The sequence below is a fragment of the Dendrobates tinctorius genome, unplaced genomic scaffold, assembly GCF_039654945.1.
Source record: "Dendrobates tinctorius isolate UK_male_01 unplaced genomic scaffold, ASM3965494v1 ptg000191l, whole genome shotgun sequence".
Classification (NCBI taxonomy): Eukaryota; Metazoa; Chordata; class Amphibia; order Anura; family Dendrobatidae; genus Dendrobates; species Dendrobates tinctorius.
The window spans coordinates 12,378,120-12,386,832 of NW_027361858.1; the positions used below are offsets into that span (position 1 = coordinate 12,378,120).

The window sequence follows — 8,713 nt, forward strand, 5'->3', positions numbered from 1 at the left end:
CTGTAGTGGGCCGCTCGAACTGTTCCTGCTTCCAGGGCACCCCACGCAACTATGGGGTCCCCCTCCTGCAATGACACCACATGGATACAGGGAGACCGGCAGCTCAGGTGTCGCAGAGTGATGACGTGCGCTGCGGTCAGCCGACCACAAGGGGGCAGGAGCACTCATTATCCCCTCTGAGGACTGGATGAGATGCTTCATGGCACTTCTGACTCTCTCCCCCCCCCCCCCCCCCCCCCCGCAGGACTTGGCTGGCTGCTCTCTGGGATGCATTAACACACGAGAGGAGGAAAGTCCTTAAAATCGTAAAGGATCAAAGAATCCCATAAAATGCAGGAGTGCGCGGAGAGCCAGTGACTGGAGCATGGAGATCTACTCCAGGGGACATGGGAAATGTGAGCAGCCCAAAAAAAAAAAAAAAAAAAAAAAAGCTTGTGAAGAGTAAAATCCACAAAGTGGTCCCTGGACCCTGCATTGTGACTACTGGGACAGTGAGTGGCAACCATGGATTACTAAAGCCCCAAGTACAGAGAGAAGCTGGCACGCAAGTAATTGGAGGCTGCACGCAGCTGCTGTCAGGGACTTCTCTGGTTATTTTCCTTCTCCAGTGCTAAATAGCTCCTTGTACAGAGCTGGTGTCACCAGAGACCCCCACTACAGCACAGCAGGGTCCTGAAGTGTGCAGAGGAGTGGGGGCTGCACTGCACATTTATCAGCTAAGGGCCCCGTCACACATAGCGACTCACCAGCGATCCTGACAACGATATCAACTTGTCAGGATTGCTGGTGAGTCGCTACATGACCGCTGGTGAGCTGTCAAACAGACAGCTTTACCAGCGATCAGCACCAGCGACGCCGAGCGGGCGCGTCGCTGTATAATTTAGTTACCAGCGCGCTGATGCAGGGAGCTGGCAACCAAGGTACACATCGGGTTTCTAAGGGACGTGCATCACTTAGAAACCTGATGTGTACCTTGATTACCAGCTCCCTGCATCAGCGCGCTGGTAGCTAAGGTACACAGAGGGTCTCTAAGCACCGCCCGGTGCTTAGAAACCCTGCGTTTACCTTAGTTACCAGCGCGCTGCTCGCTCGTCGCTGGTCTCCCGCCTGTCACACGCAGCGACCAAAAAAATGTCCAGGGCTTTCCATCAACGATCAGCGATACCGGCAGGGGGGCCAGTCGCTAATAGGTGTCACACACGGCGATCTCACTGGTGAGATCGCTGTTGCATCACAAAACTTGTGACTCAGCAGCGATCTCACTAGCGAGATCCCTCTGTGTGATGGGGGCTTTAGGCTGGTTCATGGGAAATCGCATGTGACCTGTGTGCGCATATTGCACAATTTTTGCAAACCTCCATATACTCCCCCTCCATAGATGCAGTCAGACAAGACTTGAGACATAGGGATTGAAAGAGGCCAGCAAAGGGTTAATCTGCTAGGATTCCCACTGTAAAGTGTATGCACAGCCTGACACTATGGTGGCAGTGGTTTTGTTTTATGAGGGGGGTTCAAACAGTTCAGTAATTTTCATTTTGTAATTTTCAGAAAAAGTCCCTGGAGGGAGCAAAAAAAAAAAAAAAAAAATTAAATCTGGAAATGTTTGGAGAAGAGATAATGAATGAGATTTGGGCGGTAGTTATGGATGATATCTCGTATATTAATATGGTTATGAGTCATTGTCCCAAGCTGAACCGCCTTGATTTATAGTAGAGGTTGCATTCCATAATTATGCAGACGGCACGTCCTCTAAGGAAATTATAGATATTATATACACAACTTAAATGCAGGAGTGACTGCAGCCGGGGGGTGTAACTATCACAGATCTTTATGGTAATAGCCTTTTCCTGTGGGACCCCCCGAATCTCCTCCAGGGCTCAAGTGCCATTGCACCCCCTGCACCTATTCTAGTTACACCCTTGACTACAACATACACCAATATCCCACTTCACCCCCATGTCACATTCACTTTGGTCTAGGAAGCTGATGTTAGCAGCGCAGGACTGGTGTGGGAGGTGTCGTGCTGCAATAGTGACTGCAAGACCCCGACATGTAATGCGAGGGGCTGTGGGGAACTACAGGTACCAGGGAGCCTGATGCATGTGTGGGAACAAGAGAGAAAACTGTACTAAAGTATTGGGTGTTAAAATTCAACATGTGAAAGCCATAATGTGTATGTTATGGGGCCTAATGTGCATGGGAGCCCTAATGTATATGGGACCTAATGTGCATGGGAGCCCTAATGTATATGGGGCCTAATGTGCGTGGGAGCCCTAATGTATATGGGGCTGTTGTGAATTCTGGCCTACCTCTGGTTACTAGTGAAGGTAGTGGAGCTAGTTATATTGACAGAGGGGTCACGAGTTCTCTTTCCGGGCTCCCTCTGGTGGTTACAGGAGGTAATGAAGCTGATCTAATTAACAGAGGCCTGCCACCTGATAATGAGGAGGACGATTGGACATCTGGAGTTTCTGACTGGATTTAAGACAGCCGACTCCCTCTATCCCTGCTGGTTATTTTTTCCTGCCTCCTGAGGTCTTAGTTTCCAGCTCAGTCCCTGCATGCTCAAGCTAAGTGTTCTTTTGCTATTGTTCATATTTGATTTGGTTTTGTCTATTCAGTTTTGTTTGGTCAGCCAGCTCCGGCTGGGGCTGTGCTGAATTTCCATCCTTAGGTTACTGCTTGTGCCAGTTTGTTTTTGTCCCTTATTAGATTGGCCTCTTTTTGCTCTTCTTTCAGAATATGCCAGAGTGCTGATATAGTGGGCAAAGTTGAGTGACTTTAGTATTTTTCAGACGTGTTGGACATTTTTTGCAGGGTTTTTTGCGTGATTGCAGACAGTGTCTTTCCTTTCCTGTCCTGTCTAGTTAGTGTGGGCCCCGTCGTTTGCTCAGCCTATTTTCCTACCTGCGTTTGTGTTTTCATCTTGTCTCACCGACAATATATGTTTGGGGGCTATCTATTTCTTTGGGGTCTGCTCTGGGGCTGTGTAGATTTCCCCTTTCTTGCTTTAGGCTTATTTAGTTCTCCAGCTGTGTCGAGGCATCTAGAATCATCGTAGGTACGCTCCACGGCTACTGCTAGTTTTGTGGATCGGATCAGGGGTCTGCAATCCGCTTAGTTACCAACCTCTCGGGTTTTCTGTGGCTTAGCTTGGTCTTGCTTTCCTCCTCGGTGACCCAATCATAAAATGGGGCCTAATGTGTATGGGGCCTAATGTGTGTGGGAGCCCTAATGTGTATGGGGCCTAATGTGTATGGGGCCTAATGTGCGTGGGAGGCCTAATGTGCGTGGGAGCCCTAATGTGTGTGGGAGCCTAATGTGTATGGGGCCTAATGTGTATGGGGCCTAATGTGTATGGGGCCTAATGTGTATGGGGCCTAATGTGTGTGGGAGCCTAATGTGTATGGGACCTGTATGACATGAAATGCAGCATAGAAATTACAGAGATAAATTGATACTGTTTTTCTTTTTTTTTACATATTAAATTTAAAAACAGGCGCTGGGGCCCCCTACTATTTAAAAACAGTACAGATAAAGCTGGGCGCTTCTATTATCAGGCTGGAACAGTCCAGTGTTATTGGCTGTCCAAGACAAAAAATAGAAGCTCACAGCCGCCCCAGAATTAGCACATGACATCAGATTCGCCAATTCTGGCGCTTTACCCAGTCATCCCGATGCCTTGGTGCTGTGGCAATTGGGGTTATATATGGGTTTGATGACAGCTGTGATTTGTTAAAAATCACATCTGCCATCAAGTCCAAGGGTTAGTAATGGGGAGGTGTCATGTCAGTCTGACTCTTCCATTACTAACCCTGTAAATAAAAATCATTAAACAAACACAGAAAAGTCCTTTATTTTAAAATAAAAACCTAGGCAACATCTTTCACCTATTATTTCTCTAAAAAACTTCTCCACATGTCCATTGTAATCCACATGGATGTCTCACATCGATCCCCGACACTGTTACATTCAGAGGCTGTGATGAGCGGTGACATCAGTAAGGTTACCGCAGTTCACAGCTGGCTGCACACACGCTGTCATCTTTGGATCATGCAGAGGTTACCGTCAGAATCGCCAGCTGTGACCTGCGATAACCTTACTGACGTCACCGCTCATTACTGCGGCTGGTTCTCACACTACTCAGTGTGTTCCAGCAGGCGTGGTGAGCGGTAATGTTACTGATGTCACCGCTCCTCACATCCTCCAGATGCAGCAGAGTTGGGGATTGTTGTAGGACAGCAATGTGGATTACAATGGACCTGCGGAAGTGTTTTTTGGGAAAATAGGTGAAAGAGGGTCGTTTTTATTTTAAAATAAAGGACTTTTCTGTGTGTATTTTAATGATTTTAACTTACAGGGTTAGTGATGAGGTGGGGGGTGATGTCTGACTAACACCTCTCCATTACTAGCCTCAGGAGTCAGGACTTGATGGAATATGTGATTTCTGACAAATCACAGCTGTCATCAACACCATATGTTAACCCAATTGCCACCACAGCACGGCATCAGGATGAGCAAGGTAAAGTGCCAGAATTGGCAAATCTAACGTGATGCGCCAATTCAGTGGATGCTGTGGGCTTCTATTTTTTTGCTCCGGACGGGCCAATAACCATGGACCGTCCAGTTTGGCTCAGGAGACTAGCAATAGGGCTTGCGACACATGGTTGTGTGAATACAGCCTTACATGAACAACAGATATAGGGGGCGGCTGAGACCAGGGGATCTGGTTGCCTAATGGATTGCAGTTCTGCCAGGAAATCTGTCACCGCGCGTACAAAAGGGGACAGAGCTTTGGGAGGAGAAATGCAACTAAAAGCAATAAATAGGACTGAGCTTAAATACTGGCCACCGCTGTGACTATATGTTATATAGTCGTGTCACACTCCCTTCACTTCTTGTAACCTGCAAGTGTACAAAAATATTATACAGTCACCATGTGACAAGTGGGCCTGTGTAACTTCAAATGTCAGGGCTGAATTTTAGTCCCAGTCCGGCCCTGACTTTATGGTATACAAAAAGTGCCCATCAAGCCAAACCAACTTGTGGGAGGGGCTTCTGGAAGCATGGGGTGAAATTTCTCCAGATTACCTCAGCAAATTAACTGCTAGAAAGCCAAAGGTCTGCAATGCTGTAATTGCTGCAAAGGGAGCATTCTTTGACGAAAGCAAAGTTTGAACGAGAAAATTATTATTTCCAATAAAAATCTTTTTTTTCGAACCTTGTCAATGTCTGGACTAGATTTTAAATTCATTTGGCAACTCATTTGATTAATAAAAGTATGAGTTTTTATGGAAAACACAAAATTGTCCGAGTGACCACAAACTTTTGAACGGTAGTGTACATACAAAACCATCCACATCCTGTGTCCACCATACATATATGACTTTGTCTCCCGTTACAACCTCTGATTCTCACAAGATCTCCTTCTCTTATCTTCCCACAATCTCATACAAGATTTCTCCCGCAAATCCCCCCTACTCTGGAACTGTGTAGCCCAACTTATCAGACTCTTGCCTACTGTGGAAATCTTCGAAAAGAACCTGAAGACCTACCTCTTCCGACAAGCCTACAACCTGCAGTAACCACCGTTCCACCAAACCTCTGCATGACCAGCTCTACCCTCGCCTACTGTATCCTCACCCATCCCTTGTAGATTGCGAGCCCTCGCGGGCAGGGTCCCCTCTCCTTTTGTACCAGTTGTGACTTGTATTGTTTAAGAATATTGTACTTGTTTTTTTTATTATGTATACAATTTTTCACATGTAAAGCGCCATTGAATACATAGAATAATAATAATTATTCAAGTTTTTTATTCTTTGTTATAACATATTTAAATTAGGCCACTGGGCCATATGCCTTTTACAGCTCTTACATAACATATTATACTATTTCAATATTTTTTCTAAGATCTAATAATTAAAATGTACTTTGTTTGTGGGAAAACTGTTGTGAGTTCATTTTCCCCTCCGTCACTGAGGCCTGGTGAACTCCCTATTCTAGTGAAGGAAGGTAGTGAGCCTGATTATCAGGCACCTGGGACTAATGAAGACGATTGGCTGAGTGGAGTCACTGACTGGATTTAAGGCAGCCTACGCCCTTTCTGCCCTGCGGGTGATTTCTCTGTGGACTCTTGGACACCAGTCTGATTCCTGCTCTCCTAAAGCTAAGTTTTCTGTTTTGCCTTTTTGCATCTAAGATTTGTTTTTGTTTTTCTTGCTTTTTGGATTCTGCAACTCCCTGCTGGAGTGTGCAGTGTTCCGTGCGCTCTGTCTTCTGAAAGTACCTGAGTGCTGATTTAGTTTTTGAAGCTTAGTTGCTTCAGGGCCATTTTTATATCAGCTTGTTGGCTTTTGTCTCTGATAGGGTTTTGGCAGATTGCAGACAGCAGCCTTCCTATCCGTTCCTATCTAGGTAGTTTTTGGGCCCCGTCTTTGCTCAGCCTGTCTTTCTGTCTGTGTAAGTGTTTTCATCTTGCTTCACCGTCATTATATGTGGGGGGCTGCCTATTGCTTTGGGGTCTGCTCTGGGGCAGTTAGATTTCCCCTTTCCTTCTTTAGGCCTATGTATCTCTCCGGCTGTAATCGAGGGGTCAAGGTCATCGTAGGAACCCCCCCACGGCTACTGCTAGTTGTGTTGATAGGTTCAGGGGTCTGCAATCTGATAGTTGCCAACTTCTCTGGTTTTCAGGACTTAGCTAGCATTTCTGTTTTTGCCTCCTACGGTGACTCAATCATAACAGAAAACCCCTTTAAGTTGGTTTCTATATGAAAATGTTAATTGTTATATTTGATGAGAAGGAAAAACATCCTCAGTTGCAGACTTTTTAAAAATAAATATCTAGGTATGCTCACGACTTTATCCAAGCATCTGATTTTTGAGTTTAACACACCTAGTCTAATTGCACTTTAGTAACGATAGAAACATCTGGCTAAAAGATCTAAAAACACTGAAGCAGAAAACTGTGAAAACCAAAACCTTTATCAGTCTCCAAACATTTGGCTACAACAGTCTGGACAAGTTTTGGACATGCCACCTCTGTCACTAGCTTTTTGTTTGGGTCCTCGGTGGTACTGCGTTTATATCTCTACTGCTTTCATTTCCCACGTCTAGTAGCTACAGAGGAGAAATTGCATGTAATGTGTGTATATTATAGCTGTGTTTGTAATGAATAGGCAGCAGAGCTACAAGTACAAATGTGTGCGTAATGACCAACATCATACATCTGACACCAGACCAGAGTTCGCTACCGGTCACCGGACTCATGACTAGAGATGAGCGAATTTGTTTTGTTTTTGTCCCCAAATCTGATTTTGACATATTTGAGCCATATTCAAACACTATTCTTGCCGAATGTATGTTTGATGATCGGTTCCGAACATATTTGGTAATTTCTACTTCCATTGGCTCTAATGATGTTCAGCTGTATTCGCCGAATATTGCAAAAACAATATTCGATGTCAGTCGTATTTAGAATCAAATCTGAACAAATTCGCTCATCTCTACTCAAGACCCGAGCTCAACAACTTGGCATACATGAGGCTGCTTCGATCAGGAGTCTTTTAGACGATTCATACATTGCCGGCCGGATTTGGACCATAAGATTATGTTTGCACATTTTTCAGATTCAATACTAAAAGCAAAACTCCAAAAACCGTCTGAAAAAGTGCTCAGAAAACACTCAAAGGAATGTTCCCTTTTATAACTATGCAACAGCGACTTGTTATTCATATGTTCAAACCTTTGAGCATTTTTTAACTGTTTCAAGTAAAGAAAAGCACAATGTGCATAAAGGAGGAAGCATACTATTGTTCATGTGTTTTTTAACTGCATACAATAGAAGTCAATAAAAACACTAAAAATGCCTGATAAACACCTGGGATGTCTTTTGGAGCATTTTGTGAGCTTTTTCACCTAAAAAAAAAGCTAGCAGTTTATTAATTGCATAATGGATTTTGAAAAAAAGGAAAAAATGCCCGTAAATCTCTCAAAAAGACGTGACGATAAAAAAATGCTGAAAAGATGCTCCCAAAAAAAAAAGATTATGAAAAGAATGCAAAAAGCACTCTCGGTGTAAAGACAAAAGAAGATTACAATCACATCTACAGTGAACACACTTGCATGCGTCATTTATACTGACCCTCGCTACCTGCATTGACTGTCAGAATTGACTGCTCAGACAAGAGTGTGAACTGTCTGGACACTGCTGAAGGCCATCTCTCTTTAACCTGTCCCTTTCCCAATCCCACACTCACATTACTGATGTGCTGCCAGCCAGGATAGTAGGAATCAAATGCAGGAGAACAGCAGGGGGAATGATGCATCACTCTGAGAGCACGTGGAACGGAGGAGGAGGGAGAGTCTTCATAATATTCCTCTGTATGAGAGCACAGAGGAAACTGATGGTGGCCACATGTGGGAGCTCTTCTTCTCTAGGCCCTGTAATATCCCCTGTAATAGTTAGAACACGTCTAGAAAGTCGCAGTGTTAAACACTAAATGACAGCATCATTCATTCTATCTTAGGATTTGTGCAGGCGTCCGTGCAACTTGGTCTGAACACAAGTCGCAATGCACAAGTTGGACTTGGATCTCCTGACCTGAGTTTGACAGTCTTAGAATTATGTGAAGCTGTGATGCTCAAGTAGGGAGACCAGCTTCCAGTCCATGGATTGTGGTCCGTGCTCGGACCGTGTTGCGCATGTAAAGCAATG

The 8,713-nt window shown here is 44.8% G+C and overlaps 1 protein-coding gene across 2 annotated transcripts in view; it reads right to left on the reverse strand.

Annotated features, from left to right (window-relative positions):
* LOC141055758 (prostaglandin reductase 1-like) overlaps positions 1-8,403 on the reverse strand; it is a 126,408-nt gene extending 118,005 nt beyond the window's left edge. The window contains exon 1 of one of the 2 annotated variants that reach the window (XM_073552455.1): positions 8,256-8,403. The gene's annotated coding sequence lies outside the window, so the exon portion shown is untranslated. The remainder of the gene's footprint in view (positions 1-8,255) is intronic. The other variant, XM_073552458.1, reaches the window with a different exon arrangement.
* Between the last annotated feature and the right edge of the window lie 310 nt (positions 8,404-8,713).